We start from the raw sequence: 498 nt of genomic DNA on the forward strand, positions 1-498 counted from the left end.
CTACTAACTGTGCTAACATATATAGTGCACTCTTGAAGTCCTGATCAGATTGAATAGGAGGAACTAGAGGTGGTACTGCTGGTGGAGCCGAAAGTCCTGTAGCCCTCGGAGGCTCCTGAAGCTGTGGAGAAGCTATAGGGGGCTGAGAAGATGTCTCCCCCTGGGTCTCACAATGGGCCACCTCCACCTGTGGTACTTTGCCATTACCCTCGATTGCAGTTGTTTCTAGCCCCTTGCTAGTTGTTGTCTGTCTAGTGCCAGTCATCTCTATCTGCATACAAGTATCAATTATAAGACAGAAACCTCAACCATTAAGACACCGCTCTATAGCACGAGGTGAGCAAAAAAGAAGGATAGTCATTCTAACATGCCCGGTAGCTTCTTGCTTATCGAATGTGGTGCACAACACATTTATAAACAAGACTTTACTAGACATGGCTTGCAGACTCCCTAGGATACGACGTTGCTCTGATACCAAGTTTGTCACGCCCCAAACTC

This window comes from Solanum tuberosum, unplaced genomic scaffold (assembly GCF_000226075.1).
Source record: "Solanum tuberosum cultivar DM 1-3 516 R44 unplaced genomic scaffold, SolTub_3.0 scf00061, whole genome shotgun sequence".
Classification (NCBI taxonomy): Eukaryota; Viridiplantae; Streptophyta; class Magnoliopsida; order Solanales; family Solanaceae; genus Solanum; species Solanum tuberosum.